The sequence below is a fragment of the Poecilia formosa genome, unplaced genomic scaffold, assembly GCF_000485575.1.
Source record: "Poecilia formosa unplaced genomic scaffold, Poecilia_formosa-5.1.2 Scaffold261, whole genome shotgun sequence".
Lineage (NCBI taxonomy): Eukaryota > Metazoa > Chordata > Actinopteri > Cyprinodontiformes > Poeciliidae > Poecilia > Poecilia formosa.
Genome location: NW_006800200.1, coordinates 175661 through 195635, shown reverse-complemented (window position 1 = coordinate 195635; position 19975 = coordinate 175661). Strand labels below are relative to the sequence as shown.

The 19975-nt window shown below is 37.3% G+C and overlaps 2 long non-coding RNA genes across 2 annotated transcripts in view; both read left to right on the top strand.

The window, feature by feature from the left end:
- Positions 1-720: 720 nt before the first annotated feature.
- Positions 721-19975, top strand: part of LOC103150720 (uncharacterized) — a 55412-nt gene continuing 36157 nt past the window's right edge. Inside the window, exon 1 of the long non-coding RNA XR_001664532.1 lies at positions 721-4376. This is a non-coding gene — a long non-coding RNA (uncharacterized LOC103150720). The remainder of the gene's footprint in view (positions 4377-19975) is intronic.
- LOC107838465 (uncharacterized) lies at positions 14587-17611 on the top strand. Its single transcript, XR_001664533.1, has 2 exons — positions 14587-15611; positions 15708-17611. It is a non-coding gene; the product is annotated as an uncharacterized LOC107838465 (long non-coding RNA).

The window sequence follows — 19975 nt, the reverse complement described above, 5'->3', positions numbered from 1 at the left end:
CTTCCCATTTTTCTTTCATTCAGGCCTTCCTTTTCTGTTTGTCAGTGGTCCGTTTTACATACGTGTGGCTGAATGGGTTTGTTGGGAATTTCACTGGTGTTTCATGTGTCTGGGGGTGAGAAATATCATCCATTAGATAGTATCCACTTGTGATGTATGATGTATGCACAGAAAGTCAGTCCAATGTTTATTCATGACTTTCAAGCCAATGCCTTTACAAAGCTCTTGGAAAACTACATGAGATTGAGACTTCAGTTTTAAGGCATACAGACCTTCCTGCAGCTTTGATTTCCTTGTCTCTTTCACTTTTATGCTCTGGAATATACTCTCTCTTATCTCTTGCCCACATCTTTTTCTTTTATAATATATTTTAAATTTTCCCTGTTTTTGTCAAAAGAAATCTGTCTGACCCTTAGAAAAAGCAGCAGCTATTCCTTCTGATTTTACTAGACTGTCTTCTCGTCTTGCTTCTGCACATAACTAAAAACTTGAATATGAATTTAGATAATTTTATAAAAATCATGTGATTATACATGACAATTGCAAACACATTTTCAGTGTGCATATTCATATATTAATCCTCTCCGAGTCTTAAGAGATGCTTTTTTACTCATAGCACAGTCCGTTGGGGTCACACTGACTGACGGGACACCCCGCTTCCCTATTGTCCGACTGTGATATTTGCTGCGCTCTTCCTGAGCATCACGGTAAGACTGTGGAAAGGTTAAATAATTGCAACAGTGTCAACTTTTACTTGCTTATTTCAACCTTTATTAAAATTTTAACTGCCAAAACTTTAAACAAAACATTGTTTTTAATTTGACTCCAAAGTATTATTTGCTGTCTGAAAAGCACAAATCTGTAACGCTATTCGGAAAGTGGGACGTGCTACGCCAAAAACAGAAACAAGTCACGAGAACATAAACATAGAAAAACCATAAAATTCCGAGAAAATACTGATTTTTTTTATTTTTATTTTTTCTAAAGTATACTAGTCAAATTAATGAAGAACACACTTATTATTGGTTTCGGTCTATATGATAGGCTGCTGGAAAAGGAGACCTGGTCTGCTCACCTATAGACCAGATGCTCACCTATCGAATTTGTTGCTCCTCTGATCAAGATTATTTTGAGACATACACACCTTCCAGTGACATTAGTGGGTCTAGCTTGGCCCACACAGTGGACTTAGTCAGGATTAGAACATGGAGTTAGCCTCCAAAATATGAAAGTGATTTATTACATGGGCAGAAATTGTCAATAAACCAAAGAACAAAATGTACAAGAAATTTGTTGAATCCAAAGGAAGAAATAAAAAAAGCGTGTTTAACCATTTGACAAAAAATAACTGCAAAATTACTAGGTAATAGTGGCGGAGGAGGAGATGGAAACTAGCAAGTGTGATATTTAAAGGCAAACATCAACAATTGACAAGAAAATCAAACGACTTCTGGAGAGACTTTGGTCCCTGTCCACAAAATGTTTTTATTTGACAGGTTGGCTTGTATTGTTTTTTTTTGTTGTTGTTGTTTTTTTCTTTTTCTGCACATGTGTGCTTATATTTAGTTGTGAGATTCATATGGTGACAGTTGCTGCTTCTGAAGAGGTGCAAGTTTGAATTAAATCAGTAATTGTTCAATCAGGAAATGTGAAACTGTTGATTTATTTTTGAATATTCAATGTGAACTATAGAGAAGACATTTATCTCGCTTTGTGTCTAAGATTACAGTGTAGCATACGTTAGGATTTTGAATTTAGCATTTATCATATGTCACTAATACCCTTGCACACTTGCCCTGAGTAATGCATACACTAACCTCATATGAGAAAAAAAAAATGCAAATGCAGGAATGGCTACAAATGCCAGGGAGAACTATGCAGAAAAGAGGGAGAGGGCAGGTGAATGAAGGGGAAAGAGACAGGAGCCAGCATATCTAACTGATTGTTGTGCTGTCAAATTGATTTGCATGACAAAAGCTGCTCTAATTGCAACACTTTTCTGCAACATGCTGATAATACAGAGCAGGACGACTAAAAGAGACAAAGGAGGTTTTATTAAGAAGGATTTCCTGGGTGCTTTTTTTGAGATGCACCACCATGTTCTGTTTTCAGAAGGGTTACTTTCAGTGAAGTGTGTCTTTAGAAATCCTCTACCTGCCATGACATATTAGTCATAATTGTTCCAGCAATCATTGTCAGAAGTTATTGTTTGAAAATATACAAATATGGACACTGACGCAGTTTATTGACGCCGATATTTAGCAGTGCTTTTTTTTAGTTATGATACATACTTGAATTGGATGTAAAACAAAGACCAAACTGCAATGTCTTAACTTAGTTGCTACATTTGCTCCAGAAAACCATGAACAACTTAAAGTGGGAGATTATGCAAAAATTGACTTTGAGATCATGTTAGAACATTATTCCGTCATTAAACATGTACCTGGAGTGTTGCTTAGACGGTTGCAATAGATTTTTATGATTGTCGCATCCTAAAATTACAGATTTTAGGGCGTTGTCACCTTTTTCAAAAAGTTTCAGTCAAAGTTGCTAATTTTTTAAGCTTTGTTTTTGCCATAACATAAGAAAAGTTCAAATTGCTGTTAGGCATGGACCGGTAGGAAGTTACGACCATATTATAACCTACGGTAATAATATAACGGTATATATAAATATAACGGCTCTCCATAATCACTGTGCATAATCTCTGTGCATATTTATACTGACTCTTTTTGGTACATAACATAATTAAGCTATATTGATAAAGTTTACATCTAAAAGGAGAACTGTGTTTCCACTACTTTAATATCTAAGATAAATCAGGTTATACTGGGTGACGATGGGTGTCTTTTTTTATTGCTGTAATATCACATTTGGAGTTTCTGTTGTGTTTTACATTCTACAACAGTGTTTTGACATGCAGCAAATTATACATATAAATCTTAGGTGCACAGAAAAACTAGAAATCATGGATAAATGAAATATGCATTCAACTAAGGAGTTACTCCTGTAAAGCTATGGAGGCGCTTGGTGCTTTTGCCATTCACTTAAAATGAATCAAACACATAAGCAACAACTCCAAAACACTCAAGCAGACAATCTGTGACCGACATAATTTATAAAGATATAAAAGACATACGTCCGCATTTATTTTGTTTTACATGAGAAAAACTGACTCCAGCCAGGAAACTTGTGGCATAACACAATATTTAGCTCTGAAAGTGACTTAACTCATACACAACCACATGATATAATGCAATAGATCGTTCCTACTACATAGTTTTGAAAATAACAGGATAGAGTGCTTGCAGATTATAAAGCCCCGATTTAGAACAACAAGGTCTGCAATAACGAGGGAAGAAGTTTTTAATTGTCATCATTCAAAAATGTTATTTGACACATTGACTGACTTTGGAAAAAATCTAGGAACTAATTTTCAGAATGTTGTAGTGCATTATTAAGTTCGTACTAAGAAGAAAAGCTGATCCACTTCCTGGCAATTTTCTGCCTTCATTACCACTTAACACATTGTTTTTTTTTTTATGTTAAAAAAATGACAAGTTATAATACGGAAATAATATGTTCACAAGTGTTAAATTAACTTTTAACACCTTTGTTCTCAATTTTTGTCAGAGCTTTGTGCCGCACAAAGCTCTGACAATAATGTGCAAGTATGTAAAAAATAAACCACAAGCACACATTTTAAAGTAATTTGATTTCTGGACACCTAATACAAACCCTCCTAAGATTTCACAACCTATAGCGTCACAAGACTAACTTTCACAACTACTGAAATAAACTATTTTGATTGGTCACGTCAGCAACAACTGGCTCCACTGTCTACATTGACAAGACAATTAATTCTTTAAGAGCTATACAGCTTCAGAGAAGTGATCTTGCTAATTAGACAAAGGCATATCTTTAGAAACCAGTTTTTGATCTGCAAAATGTCTGGTGAAAAACTCTAGTGTATGTTTTAAAGACATACACTAATGGAGACTGAGTTTCTTTTATTTTCTACAGAGCTGACTTTTATGTCCTACATAGTTTGTAATGGGATGGGTAATATAGTAGGTGTGTTATTTGTATGACAAACAAAGTGGAACGTTAATAAAGTAAAAATCTGTGCATGATAAAAAGCCTTTTCCTTTTGTCTGTTTGTCCCTATTTGATGTAATTTTTCAATTCCTATTGTCTTTTTATTGAGAGTATCTGATTCTTATTCCTTATTATGAACCTGCTATTTTTAGACTGTCATCTTTTTTATATTAGTTATCTCACTCTTCTTTATGTTGAACTTCTTTTCAGATAAAGCAGTTCCAGTGATGGTTGAAGACGTCTGGACTAAGTTGTAAGTTGTATCTATAAAGAGCCAGGTAAGACTTGATTTCACTTTAAAAGCCAACACGGAAATGGCACATTGTCTTGATTAAAACACTTTGTTCCATAGTTCTTTAAGTTTTCTTTTATAATGGAATATTTTATTGAAGTCTGAGATAAAAAAAATAAATAAATAAATCTTTGCGTTATGCAAAGTCAGTTTAAATGGTGCTTCATATCATGAACCGTGCTTCTTTTCCAGTGGAAAAACGAGTTTGACTATAAGAACAACAACAAAAAAAAAAAACAAGAAGAAGAAGAAATACTTATATAAGTTTTGAACATATATTGTAAAAGTCATAATTTGGATTGTAGTTAATCTAAGCCCAGAATTTTCACAGTTATGGTGTAACCACTGTAAATTACATGAGTGATATTTTTTCTACGTTTACATGAAAGGCACATGCTTCGGCTTTCAGATTACCAATTAAACAAAAATCATATACATGCATCATATGACATATTACATGCGTCAGAAATTTGGTTTAATAACTCTAGTTACTTTTCAGTGTAGCATAATTGCTTCCACAGATCCACTGACGTGAACATTTAAGTTTAGTCATTTTCAAGGACTTATAACTTAAAACAGTATCCTTTACATTAGCAATTTTGCCTATTTCTATTCTCTTAATTGTTTCTTTCTCCTGAGCTTTCCCCACCAAGTGTTGCTTTTTCAGCATGATTTTAACCACACATGTTTTCTCTGGACAGTGCAGTAAATTTTGAGTTACCTTTTGTTCCTACAGTTTCCCAGTCACAGGTTCATGGTGTTTCAGATGGACTTCAGCATTGTTAGACAAGTGTGGCATGCGAGACAGGAAGCATCGTGCCTGAGTACTGTAGCTGTCTGACATGTTGAGCTCAGGAGAGTAGCTTGGCAGCTGTAGTGCATCAGGTCAATGCTAGCAGAACAGGCAAAAAGCAGGGGAGTAATAGGATTTGACCAAGCAAAATCTGCATATTTCTATAAGACCACACACATAAAAGGATAAAGTGAAACCAGAGGAGGAAAAAGTGAAGGAAAGCAGAAGCCATTCAATGAAAAAAAACAAAACAAAACAAAACAAAAAAAAACAATAGAAATGGACTAAATAAGTTGGCTTCCTGATATTAAACAAACTTTACTATTCAAGTTTTGGGCAAACTATAACATTTGATTTTTTTTACTTCAACTTAGAGTTTGTGACCTTTTTATTGAATATATAATGGGTTATCCACCGTACTCACATTTTTGAAACATGATATTTTCTATTTCTGTGTAATCAATGACATCATGCACGGCACAACAACTCAGTAGATCAGTTCATGTTGTGTAATCAGAGGCATGCCTTCATAAAATCTTATTTCTGGGATCTAGATTTGATCTGGATTAAATTACAATTGGCAACAGAATAAATTCAGAACGTGCCAATGGCATGTTCTGCAGCTTACAAGCTGTATCTAAAGTGAATTTGACTGATTTTACTGAAAAGTCCGGGGAGTCTTTGTCTTATAATTTGAGAACATGCATTGAAATATTACCGGTTTTTGGTCTATTTGAACACGAGAATGCGTCACAAGTGTTTTAATGCCATTGCTGTTCAATCTCTTTGTAAAGACTTTGGTGAATGCTTTAAGTGCCTATAAAGATCTCAAATGTGAAGTAACTCTCCACTAAAACTATTAAAGTATATGCACTGGCTGATAATATAGTCTGCATTACAAAGCCAGGGCATGAGAGTGGTGGTGTTAACTTTCTGCTGCCTTAATGGGAGAGTGAGCTGTCAGAGACATGCATGTAATGGCTCCCTTGCCAGCTGCCCAGTTCAGGCCATGTGGGACCAGCACAGACAAGCCATTCTTTCACACTGTCTCATCTTCAGCACTTGCACTTATTTCTCCTCTTTTTCTCCTTTTTTTTTCAGATATTTTCGATTCCTCTGTCTTATCCGTCCAAGCTTTTGTTTTAAACTCGGCTCTGAATAGGGATCATGGAAGCTCTTGAACCTTTTTTTTTCTTCCATTTGCCTGACACTAAACTGTCCACTTGCCAATGATCCCATACAATTATACAGTATCTCAGAGAATATGTAGGACCCATAAGGGGCATTTAGTGACTGGTTCCCACAGGATCTCCTGCTCTTCTTGTTATTTCTCATGGGTAGTCAATCTTTACTATTTGAAACAGGCTGCTTCTCACCAAACGAAGCAGAATAGTCGAACTGTAATGGTACATCTTTATCTCTGTCATAGTACTGCACTTAGTCTGTCTGTGTTTCCTCCTCGATGTGTCCTTGACATTCATTTAAGACTTCAGTTTTATTGAAGAATCAGGGCTTTGTTGCTTCGATATTATAACGTTGTATTACTAAAGACATTACTCCAGGCCACTAGACATTATCTAACTTGTTAGATAGTTCTTTGTGTGCTGATGTTATTATGTAGGACCATCTCGTCTGTTGTCTGAAATGTATGTGCACTCTGCGGTGAAGCTTCCACCTTCTCTTCTTTGTCTCCTCACCTAATCAGTCTTGAAGCAATCATCCCCAGAGGCTATCAGTTATGACAGTTCTTTCATCAGCCATTACTGCTAGTGCTAATGGCGTCCTCGTACTGACTTTAAAAACTTATTATCATACTGCGTGTGCTGATTGACAGTTGACCTTCACAGCACTTTATGAAAAGCTGGACAGATACATTGGGTCACTGCAGTTGCTTCCATGACAGCATATTAATAATAATCTGACAGAATTGCTGGGAACCAATTAATCTACTGACTTCACACAAAACAGCAGCTGAGGAAACATTCTTGTTGCTCAGTTGGACAAAACGGTTGCCACACATATTGTTGTGAAAAGTCTGCATCTACCTATCACAGGTATATATATCATGTTAATTCTGGACTTTAATACTTTAAACCATTGTTTTTTTTTTCTTTGAATGGAACATATAACCCAAGACTTGAAATTATTTGCAAAACCTGAATTAGTATGGATGTAGAAGGTTGTATATTTTATAGATTTTCTCTAATTTATACAAGGTTGGAGGCTGGGCAAATCTTACTTAGCAGGTTTCACTGTTGCTGTGATTCTGGCTGTATATTTAACCACTCGTCTTGGGAGAATAGTTTGATTAAATTGGTTGGCTTTCTGTGTTTTTTGAACACAGTCCACACATTTCCCAGATTTTGGGTTTGGGAGAGAAAGAGAGAACTATTCCTAAAAGTCAGATTCTTGCCAGGAACTTAACTGATTTAGATGGACTGCACTATGCCAAGAAGAGCAGCCCATCAGAAATATGCCAGAACCTTGTTGACATTAGTTGCTACCACTAACTTTCAGCTAATGTGTAATATTTTAGGGGACACTAAACTAAATACTGATAATGCTATATATAGATTGTTTGTATAATTATGAACCAGTGTTAATTAAATAAAACCTACAATAAATTCTTAATGATGCACCCAATTCTTAGTTTTAAAATTGAGTTTTTTGATGTGCAGTTGTTTTACATTGGAAAAATAGCAAGTTAAAGGGTTTCTATCCCGTATTTTCTGGGCACATAGTGCCATTTTATAGCACTAACAAGTAACTGTTACTTTCAGTTGATAAGAAAATGCTGTAAAAAATAAGAGAAGAAATCCGACTTTGCAATTTGATGTCTTGAAATTGGCCTCTGTCTCTATAAAAAGCTCTTAAAATGTTTGCATTATGATTGCAAACAGTAACAGCTTATTCTAGGTTTTTTCTGCTGACAATGTGTTGAGCCAAAGACAGATGTTATAGGTCTCCAAATGCGTTGTAGAGGTGATTTACTAATGCAAGAGACGATAAGATAGTAGATAAACAACAACTTAGTTTTTTCACTGATAGCCCAAATATTACACACAGCAAACATCATATTTTTAGGCAGAATTTTGAGTACTGATTTTAATATAATCTTTTCATCTTGAATTTTGCTGAACAGCATAATGAATAGCTTTGTGTAGTTAGCACTAAAGCAAGACTTATTTTAAAAGGTGTTGCTAAAAAAAATAACCACTTGCATAAAGTGGCTCTTCATATTACATGTTATAATCAGAGGTTCTAAGGAAGTCAGGTGGAATTGTGTCACATCCATTTGAAATTTTATTATTTTATGTTTATATCTCATTGGTTTAGAGTTTGATGTGAAGTTCTGAGAAACATCAGTCATTGCACATAATATCCTATTGTCAGTTGAATGTGAAAAATGGAGTAAACTGTTTATTTTCTTATTGCTTTTTTATTACTGTGAACAGATGCAAATGACCTTTCCTAGACGAGTTTGAAATGTATGCTGCTAAAAGTAAGCATGAAATTAAACTCATAATATGGAGACACTATTATCCTGCTGAGATATATAACTTTGTGATTTTTTTTTTTTTTCCACCTGTTACCAATGGAGCTTGTGTTTTCATTTCATATTGACCTCTGGATATGATAGCTAATTAAACATTTTGATAGGAGAGTGAGGAAATGAGGGCTCTGTTTGTTCAGAGAGAGATAACATTCAGAGAGTAACCAAGGCATGGCAGAGCAGCGTGGCAATATTACCTCACGTTGAGCTGCATAATAAAGAGGGCTCGCATGCATATTAATACCAGCACTCTGCATAATGTCTACATCTTATGACAGACTCAGAAATACACTGACATCTCACTGGTGTTGCTTAACCTCTTCTGCTTTATTATTTGCATCCACATTCTCTTATGCTGGCAGAGATCTCCCTTAAGCCTATCCTCACCCATGTCAACTTCACCAGCCCTGGCTGCCACCCACTTTCTCACGCACTACCAGTTTTCACTCTTTAAAAACGCACGGTGGAGGTATGTGATGCCAAATGAGCTCCTCGTTACCCCCCTCCCTCCCGTTCTGTTAGTAGACGCTTTTGGAAGAACTACAGCGACATCTGCATGTGCCATGATTACAAAGCGCCAGGCTCATACCCAACAAATTCGCTGGGCCTCCCCCTGCCAGCCTGCTACTCATCTCTACAACCCCCCCCCCGGCCCTGCGGCACTCGTTTCTCAAATTACTAAACATGGTTAATTGTGTGAGGCGTAAAGCTCACTTCATTTGAATATTCTGTCTAGGAGGGAGATTGGGGGTGTGGGGGGGTGCCATGCGGAGGGAGGAGAATTAAAGAAGTGTGCCTGAGAAAGGGAGCGGGTGGGTAGAGAGTTTGGGAGAAGGGGGGGGTACGTGCAACTGAAACTACAGATCTCAGAGGAAGAAAACACACAATGTTTTTGTTTTTTTTTTGTTTTGTTTTACAGTGAATGTTGCCAATGAGTACGCTATTGTTTACAACAATTTTAACTCTCCTCAAGTCAAAACCTAAACTCTGAATTTGATAGGTTATTTTAAGTAATTTATTTCTTATGAAACTAAAGTTATATTTTGGCTAGAATGCTTTGAACTGTTGAAGGTCTGAAAAATGTGTGGATTTCTTCATTCATTTTTAACTTGTGGTGATTTTTGTCGTTTTAAAAGCTTCGAATCTTGCCACATATTTTGTTTGTGTGTGTGTTAGATTGATTCATCACAGGTACTTGACATATCCAGGAGCTTTAAATCATTTGAAATTAACACTAAAGCGTATTTTGAGCTTTTTTAAATGTAGTTGTCTAAAGATATTATTAAACTGGTGCAAATTGTTCCTTTTAAGTGAAAAGATTTGTTCTCACTCTTCAGCTTGTTTAAATGAAACACACAACTTGACTTGTACCGTTTGCAATGCTCTAATCTTATTTGACATATTGAATGAATCCAGTGCATATGATTTCAAAGAAATAACTTTCCATGCTCGATCAATAATTTTACTTTTTAAAGTCAGAAATTGCAATAATGAAATTTCTGTTTCGCTTTACAAATCAACAAACATCCATTAGTCCTACATGAACAGACATTCGCTGTATCTGCGATGGCCTCTTGCATAGATTATAACGCGACTAATTATTCCTCGTTCGAAAGGCTGAAAGCAATTATTTTTTTCATGAAGTCATTTTGAAATAAACAAATAGGCAGATTGTCTGAATCAAGCACACTTCTTTGAAGATTGTCATCGCTTAATGAGCTGCTTTTTTTTTTTTCCAATTCTTTTTTTTTTGTTCGGTTTCCACTCCCTCGCTCTCGTCTGCCATTTGCCCGTATGCTTTGGCGGTTAATGATATGCAAATGAAATATGCATAAAACCGCTCTGTTGTAGGATGATTAAGCATAGAAGACATTAGCCAGTGCCCGCTACAGTGTCTCTCTGCTGCATTCCACTTCCACCAAGCGCCACTCTTTCGAAGATTAACAATTCTAATGCACTAGTAATGAGAATAACACAAATAGTATCCAGTTTGACAGAAATTAGGTCCCTGTAAGGTTTCTTCTCCGCCCAATTTTGTAAGATCCAGAGCCAGGATACGCAGATGTCTTCAGACATGATAGATGGTGCTACAAAGAGCACGCACAAAGTAAAGAGACCAGGTTTCCCAGGAAAAAGTGCCTTGAACATGACTCGCAATGCAGGAGCTTTTCTCTCCGGTGTTTGTGAGTACTGTAGCATTATTTGACTACTGGCATATAACGAAGGAAGAAAAATATCCCCGTTCTTTCCTTCTCTCTCTCTCCCTCTCTCAAACACACACAGATACACTCCACCCCCCATTCCATCCTGCTCTCTTGTGCAAGCCCTCTTTTTTTTTGTAATCCATTTGTGCAATGAAGATGCTCCACAATTAACATCCCCCATGGAATCAAATAAAAGGGTGATTATCCAGCGTTGATTAGTTCCGAGTGATTAAAATATCCACGTGATTCCATCTGATGAATATAGAAGAAATGCGCCAGCAGTTACTAATTACGTTGTTAATCGCGTTTGTCGCGATCCTGATTAGTGCGTTTAAAATGCCCGAAAAGATGCCATCTTTTAAACGATCTTTGTTGAGTCGTGCAGATGGCAGATTCAGACATACTGATTGCTCCAAATTTGTGTAGCAAGGAAAAAAGAAGTCAAAATCCCTCTCTTAATTATTCATCTTGTACAACCATGGTGTTCTTCCAAATAAATCCCAGGAAAAAAATGCAGTTTGAAGGGGACCCAGCTGATGAATATCCATGCGTTGCTAATTACTATTTTAATTCCATGTGCATGTTGATAATGACGCGTAATTGATGAAATCCTCCGATGTGTCTTTGCAGCGATGCCCATCTGTACCCGGTGCCAGCAGAACTGGGACCAGAGAAACATTCCTTGCGACCCAGAGAGTATGTCTAGCTGTGGTTCAGACCAGTTGTTAGGTCTGTGTTGCATCTGTTTATGATAGTTTAGCGCAGGAAGGAAAATCCTCTAAGGGTGGAGTTTGTTCAGTTCTTTTGGGTGGTTGGCAAGAAAGGGCAGAAAAAAGTCAAAGCGATGTGGGTGTGGAGGATGTAATGAGTTCCCACGGCCTCAGTACCCCCAGTGTGGTTGCAAGCAGGCCAGCACCTCCCCCCTGAATGTCTCTCGTACTCAGGTTTCCTCCTCATTTCAATCTCTTGTGTGCCCGTTTCACAACGCCCCAGTAGTTTCTGTGCCAACTGTCTCACTGTTGTTGTCATACTGCTAAGGTTGAATCTCTAGTATTTAAAGACCTTCACTGTCATTTTATATGCAGATGTATAACGTAAATGTTTGCATTCCACTGTGCTATTTTTATGTGCAGAAATATGTCCCTTCACGAGATGATGATGTTGCCACAGTGCAAATAAAATTTGTTTACATCTGCACATTTAAAGTAAGGATAAAAGTTAGTATAACCAACTGTCCATTGATAATTTCTTTTTGGAGTTGATTAAGATGCATCCTTATGTTTGCATCTTTGTTGTCTCTCTCTTTCATGTCTTTGGCATTGTAAACAGCTGCTATTGAGCTTCAGCTACAGTCCCCCAGGTCCATTCTTCCCTCCTCCTTTTGCCACTAGCAGATTGGTGGCATCTGTTGCAGTGGTAGACATTGAACGTTGAACGTTGCTGCCAGCCAGTTCAGTGTAGAATGGCAGTTTACACAGGGGAAAATGATGAGTAAAGGGGGAAGGGTGTTGGCATAAGAAAGCTTTCGCTTTATGTCCTTTTACTAAAAGTCAGACTCTTTGCTGCTGTCCTCGTGACATATACTCCTTTTTGATTTTTGTTGATGTTGCTGCGCTTCTTCATTATGAAGCCTATTGTTTACGTATTAAAATTGTTTCTTTGAATGACGCAGCCTAATTAACGATGCTAATTTTGCTCTAATTAGCCCTATCTTCTCTGCAAGGTCTCCTCCTGTTTGTTCGTTCTCTTTTGTTTTTACCAGCTGATACGCGAAGGGTATCCCATCGTGCCGATTGGGTTTAATAACGGTATATCTCCAGTGTCCTTTGCCAGTTTTCATGCCAGATGCCTTCACGTTCCCGCCGGTAAACCAGTCGAGACTCAAAACTGCCGAATTATTTGTCCCTGGCAATCCTCCAAGGTAGGAATTTTTGCCTGCGTATTTAAATGCCCACCGTGAGACTGGTTCATCATTTTCCAAAGGGTACATCCTTAACTCCTAACGAAAGGAATGGCATGGTGTCTCCTGCCCAGATGGCTGACTGCCTGGCATCACAAGCGGTAGCTCCGATGGATAGTGAGAGAGTGAGAATGAGTCAGTGGGAGGAGTTTTCTGTGCCACCGCCACTCCCCGTTATCCCAACATAACAGCTCAAAGTTTTTTTTTGTTGCTTTTTTTTAATAGAATGTCGTTATTCATAAATCCTGTGTCAACTCTGTCTCCGCCTCCCATTTCTTGTGTGCTTGGCATCCATTATCAAGACTGGACTTCCGGTCTCACATCTTCGGTAATTAACTCTGTGGTTGCACTCTAGAGAGCTGAACATCCACCCCGTTACCTCAATTTTGGTGCTAGGTTTTAACAGCTTTTCCATTTCAGTACATCTTAACATTAGGTTTTACTGTCAAGTCTTCATCGTAAGTTCGTTAGTCCTCCAAATCGGCATTGAAGATGGAATGGAAGGATGTCTGGTGATCCATATCTTCAATCATAAGATGGCCTTCTATCCTAAAAAAAAGTAAAATAAAAATATCCAGAAGCCTGGCACTATCAAAACGACAGCAGCCTTTTTGTCCTCTGAGCTATATCTATCAGCAAATCCCTGAGCGAACAGTAGTCCGTCTTGATGCTAGCACTGAATGGATGGCACTGTGCCAACTTCTCCCTGCCATCAGGCGCATTCGCTCCTTGTTTCCCTTATTTGCCCATCCCCTTTCTATCTCTGTCCCTCTCTTGCTCACCCTCCTCCTCTATGGTAGTTTTCTTCCACATGCCCAGTACACCCATCCTTCCTTGCCCTCTTTTTTTTCCTGTCTGCTGCTTTACACTAATTACCATTTGTGCTAATTGGTTCCAATAGCCAGCGATCGAAGATGACAGTTTTAAATAAAAGTTTTTGATCAGGTCTGCTGAGTTAAGCCTTTTAGCCTTAATGCCTTGCATTAGTGATTTTCAGTTTTGCCTTTCCTCTGCGCTGGTCCTCAATCCAGTCTCTTTTTGGTGCAGTGAAACCAGAGTGGGCTGTTTGTGCCACAGTGCAAAGTGAAGGACCTCAAGCTATATCTCAAAGCTATCTGACTGTAGCTGATTAAAGTGGACTTTTACTGGCTGATCCTACTGCACAATATTGCCCAGGTCGTTTAATATTTAGCATTATCTCCTTTTTTCCCCCTCTTCTTGTCTTGCAATTTCTCTAATTAAGTCTTTCTTGTTTTATTGTCACTCTAGATAGTTCCCATCCCCCTATTAACGATCTTATTAGTTTTTTTTTTGTTTTTTTTTAGCTTTTATTCACAATCGCTTGTTTCACTTAAAGATGTATTTTAATCCCATGTATTACTGCTACTTGGCAAATAATGGCAAATAAACAATTTATAAATAATTGTGTATTGCAATAGTTTTGATAACACTGCATAGTTAATAACTATCTCAAATACAATGGCTTTCTAGTATTTTTTGTTTATGGCTCATACGAGATTGAAGGCAAGCAACAGAAGTGGTTAAATTAATAGATAAAAGGATCTGTTCCCTTGAGAGAATTGCAGCGTGCTCTTAATTAGCAATGCACTGGATTGCTTAATTAGTCAAAACAGATTTGAGTAATTAATATAAGTTTTACTTGTATTTACAAATGACTCCGTGAGATATTTTTTCTAACTCTGAGATGCTTTTTCTTTGTTTATCCTGTTTACATTCTGTGATTGTTTTGGTTGTTCAATCAAAGACAAAGGTTTGACTGCAGAAAATATCCCCTTTTTTAAACTCAAAGAGCTTACAAGGATTTGAATATACTATTCATTATTGTTAGATATTCTTTATTTTATTATTAACTAAAAAGTAGCAACTGGGCAATTGAGGCAACAAGAGGAATTCATTATGCAAATTGGTGGGATTTGCATAATGTCTTATGCCCTGAGTATGCAAATGAACCGTATAATTTATGAGTGCCTGCCTCTGCCTCAGCGTTCTCATTACTTACAAAGAGTTGTTTTTTTTTTTGTTTTTTTTTCACACGTCTCCCCTCCTATACTGGCTGGCATGGCGTGCGCCACACTCATACACCAGACCTGTACTAAACAAGCACACCCACAAAAGGGGTTGCAGGCTGGGTACTGTGACTGACTGGGAAAACTTGTCTGGCAGATGGATGGGAAAATAAGGAGGTATGGGGAGTATGGGCAAAATGTTTCGAGGGGTACAAATCACACTAGAAATGCTCAATAGAAAATGCTAATTCTCTGAAGAAAAAAAAAAAAAACTCTGCGAAACCAAACAAATGAAGACGCAAAACAAAGGCGGAAGATTTCAACTGGGCAGAACAGCTGCAGTTTCTGACTTTTTTATTTATCTTGTAGGAGAGCGAATGTTATGTTCTTTCTTTGATGCCCGCTTTTATGTGGATTTTTTTTCCCTACTTTCGACTGGAGCTGGCAGCTTTTTCCTGTTGTGGAGGATTTCTACTTGAGTCTGTTCAATGATGGCAGCTGGCTGGGCGAGAGAAGGAAGCGCAGAAAGAGAGAGAGGCTATGTCTCAAGGCATGTGTGTGGGTTCCAGTCAGTCTCTTCCAGTGCCCTGTGATGCCACCACTCAACCCAGCCAAGACCAGATCAGAGCATCCAGGCTGTATCCAGGGAGACGAGAAGCAGACAGTGTTGTATAAACTGCTGAGGTTTGGCCGCCTTATTTTCCCAGGAGGATCATGATTGTGGCAATTATTCCGATGCAAATCGTTTGTAATGATTGGTCTGCTTTGCATGCTTAATAGAAAGCAAAAGACAAAGAAATTTCTGCGGCAATCTTGAAGAAAAGAAGCCAGTGAGGACAGCGCTGGAAAACGGAACCGTCCATCGCAGAGAGGACATATTTAAAAAAGAAAATCTGATTCTTCCTCAGGTCGTCAAGCCAGAAAAATTGCAGAAATTTTATATTTTTGTGACTTTCACCACACACCTATGCTCATTGTGATCTGGAAGATGTAAGTTTCAGCATTTCTTAAAACTTTGACACTGCCATGCTTATGGTTATGGACCTATGGCAGTGCCAAGAACACTTAATTGAACTCAAAAACAGTTGTAGTTACCTATTTCAATATTGTTTGAAATCGATTCCGTTGCAACCAATACCCGTTTGTGTGTTAAGGACAGAGGGACAAAGGAAACGTCATTATGTAATTCAGCAACTAACCTCATTGTGCTGATGCGCGCGCACACACATATACACGGACGGGTTTATGAAATGTGTGCTGTTTGTCTTTGTGTATAACTTTTTCTATGCACTGTTTGCTACTCTCAAACTGTTTTTCATCTCCGTAATCTAAGCTCATAACTTTTCTAATTTGACTTAAATATTCTGTCTGTATTTCTTTAAATGTAGTCGTCGTTTACAATTCGTCACATAACAGCATTTACACGAAATCAGTTTTATGTATTTGTTATTCATGTGGTACTTAAATTTTGTTTCAGAATTTCACAAGTATTATGTGCCTTACACTGTACTTTTTTGATCGCTTATGAATGTGTAAAAAGTATACTTCAGAACTGTAAGTTTGTCATAATGACTTGAAATCGGTCCTGTCATATTAATATGCATTCTCATGAAGTTTTCAGACTTTTTTTTTGTTTTGTTTTGATAAAAATAACAGCTAAACAATTGAATCTGTTTGTATTTTGGTCCTTACAACCAAAATGCATGAATATTTAGTTATTATTACTTAAAATTTCAAATGAACACTCTAAGATATTAGAGATTCACAGTTCTAGTACTAAATGGAAATTGACCTAAGGTTGGCACTCAAGGTGCAAGAATACAGACACTTGTTGAACTACTTCCTGCCTACCATTTTCAAAAGGTAATGGTATGTATTACGTTTTTAACCCTTATATTATGCTAGAATGTACTTCTCTCATCCAAAAACACACCTGGAGTGTTGCTTTGATTTTTTTTCATGCATGTTTGAGAAATCTTTGAATCTCCCGTGGCAACCATTCAGGGCAGGGGTGCCTAAACGCTTGCTCCTTCAAGGCGCCACCTATTTTCACAAAGGTCTGCAGCCAAGCTTCTGGTTCACATAGCACCCCATGACCTGCCCCACAAACCTCCGCCAGACTAGCAACAGCAGAAATTAGCAAACACCTGGTGAAACTGGACATCTGCTGAGCTTGTCATACAAACCACTTCTCAGTCCAACACTCCTAAGAATGGTTGCAAACAACATAATGGATGAACACTGTTGTGATAGCATTCTGAAGGCGGAGTTTCGGGAAGAGTAGGAGCTTCTTCAAGAGAGAGAGGTCTATTTCAAGATGTCAAACTGTGACGTCAAATTTCTTTCAAGTTGTATACATTTTTATAATTGAATGTATCATAGTAACTGAATTGTACTATAAAATGGCAAGAATCTTTATGTTTATCTTAGCTGATATACAGCCAGGTTCCACGATTGTTCTTGTTTTATTGTGTTCTGTTTTGAGTTATTTTAGCATTTATGTTATGTTTCATATTTTATCTTTTGTTTTTTTTATTGTTTTAAAGCTGATTTATGTTGTTAAAGCCCCATCTGGGGACATGCGTTACAAATTAGCCAAGGATATAAATGCAATAGTGTCCAGTATTTGTTTACATGTAACACTTATCCTCATGCAAATTTCAATAAAAGAAATAATCATGTCATGTTTGACTGATTTTGATTTTTAATGTCAAAGTTGAACCAATTTTGGCAGTAAGAGTTTTGTAAGATAGCTAACTTTCCAGCAAACACTTGATTAAATATTTAAAAAAAATATATGTGTAGGTCAGCAATATTTAAGTCGCTTCATTCATTGAAATATATTTAGCAAAAACATAAAAGCCCACTGATGGAGGAGGAAGCTTGTCTCTTTGTATAAGACAAAACATTTGAGTTTATGGAACAACAGTATAGTCATAAATGAAAGTCATTCTAAAAAAAAAAAAAGTCAGCAGTTGTAATGAGCGAGGTGATTCCTGTGTTCTTGACTAGCTGAGGTCCTTGTTAATTGTCATTTATCCTATTAGGTGATGGTGTTTTTCAAACTTCCAAAATGTCTTGGTATGCTGAAGCATTCAAAGTTCCTTTCACTGCAACTAAGGAGCCAAGCCCAGCTCCTGATGAACAACCCCAGACCTTATTTCCCCCTCCACCAAACTTTACATTTGGCACAATGTACTCAGACAAGTACCGTTATCCTGGCAACTGCCAAACCAGACTCATCCATCAGATTGCCAGATGGAGAAGCGCGATTCGCCACTCCAGAGAATGGCCCTCCACTGCTCTAGAATCCAGTGGCGGCGTGCTTTACACCACTGCATCCGACGCTTTGCATTGCACTTGGTGATGTATGGCTTGAATGCAGCTGCTCGACCACAGAAACCCATTCCATGAAGCTCTCTGCTTACTGTTTTTGAACTAATCTGAAGGCCATAAGAAATTTGAGGATCTGTAGTGAATGGTGCTGCAGAAAGTTGGAGATCCCTTTGTTCTCCAATTTTAACTCCAGGATTCTTATTTCATGTTCCTAAATCAGAAACTTAAAAAGACCACCAAGTCAACCTAGTGCTCCTGCAGAACAAATTCACCATAGTGGGAGCTAAAGCATGCTTTCATCTTCACATGTTTGCTTGAATCTGTCCGTATCTGCCTAAATCCTTAGCCTTTTTTTACCAACCTATTCTTTCATATTTGTCCCTTTTCCAGCTTGATGTTCCACAAGTCATGGCCCAAGGGCAAACAAGAACAGTGCCACCCAGTATTTTCTGAATCTCCACTATTTAGAATTCCATGTTAAAGGAAGCTGACATATTTTTTTTCACACCAGCATGCACATTTGTGATGAGTCTAATTGTGAAACAATCATGACTCTGAAGAGACTTGGGGCTGTTAAACAGTTAACTGCTGCATGAAAAGCATATTAATGTAGTTGTAAGCAATCATGCATTATTTAAACTGGTTGGACTGAGAGATTAAGACTCTTGTAGCTCCTCTATAATTTATCTGCATTAAAGCTTTATCAGTTTTGCTGGAATAAACATTGGGCACATGATGAGATGTAAGATACAACAGCATGACACTTGTGCATAGCTTTGCTGTCTTTTCATCTTTATATCTTTAGCCCATGCTTGGTTTGTGTGGAAGATGAAAATAAACTGCACTTTATTTTGTTGATTCTACAAAAGGCAATTTAAAAAAAAAATGTTCTCAACCTCTTGAAAACAAACATCACAAATCACAAAGTCCTTCGTCAAAGCATAGTGTGGATCTTGCTTCTTATTTGCTAAGCTTGATTTTAACCATCTTAGTTTAGTTGTAACTGGGTATATGGGCTGAGAATATTGAACATTCAGCATAGTTTTTGAAGTAAATATGGATAATGACTGGAAAACCTGAAGTAGCTATTTAATATATGTCCATTAAAGTGTGTCTGGAGGAAAAGCAATTCATCTTGTGAACTTGTAGCTCTAATAAAATATATATTTGGCAAGTCACACTTAGCATTCATCTATTTATGCACACAGAAGAGCATATTTGAAGTGGATAACTCAACCAATTTGTCATAGTCTTGGGTTGTTTGGGTTTGGGGTTTATTTACTTTAGACTAGTCTAGTCTTATTTAGATGAGATCACTTGAGTTTTCTTTTATGCATTTAGTTAACTTATCTTATTTATAATCTTGTTTTGCTGTTTTTAGTATTGTGGTTTTTGTTTTTTTTATTTTGATGGAGAACACTTTGGTCCAGCTTGTTTTTTTTTGTTTTTTGTTTTTTTTTAATTTACTTTAGAAATTTCTTCTTTAGTTTGTCCCTAAACCAAAAGCAGTATGTTACCTTGAGAGTTTCTTGGTATTTAACACCAAACAACTTCATTTACACTCTTTTGGTGATCTTTATTCACATCTGACTGGAAACTTCTGCCTGGTCATCAGTTCCACACATTTCTTGCCAGTATTTCCTCCTCTAGCCCTTAGTGCACCTCTTCTGCCTGCAGTCTTGTGTGCAGCGTGCTCTGGTGGCAAAAGGTGC